The following is a 339-nucleotide window of genomic DNA, read 5'->3' on the forward strand; positions in this document are numbered from 1 at the left end:
CTATCTCCTCTGCACCCAACAGCCGTGTTTCAGCTGGTGCAACCATCCTCCTACAATTGAACATTAATCAAACAGGGGGACTAGCTGGAGTCTCGCCTCGTGGATTCACTTGATAAGAACAGATAAAATAGATTTATTTTATAAATACATGTCAAAGGTTCATTTTATAAATACAGAATGCGTAATGTCACTTATCAATCGTGGGACCATCCTGGAAAAGTAGAAGAGGGGAATGTGTAATGTCACTAATCGATTGAGGGACCATCCTGAAGAAGTAGATCTATTGAGGGATCATCCTTAAGAAGTAGATGAGGGAATGCGTAATGTCACTGATCAATC

The sequence above is a fragment of the Halyomorpha halys genome, unplaced genomic scaffold (genome assembly GCF_000696795.3).
Source record: "Halyomorpha halys isolate HHAL.00 unplaced genomic scaffold, Hhal_1.1 Scaffold1221.1, whole genome shotgun sequence".
NCBI classification, from domain to species: Eukaryota; Metazoa; Arthropoda; class Insecta; order Hemiptera; family Pentatomidae; genus Halyomorpha; species Halyomorpha halys.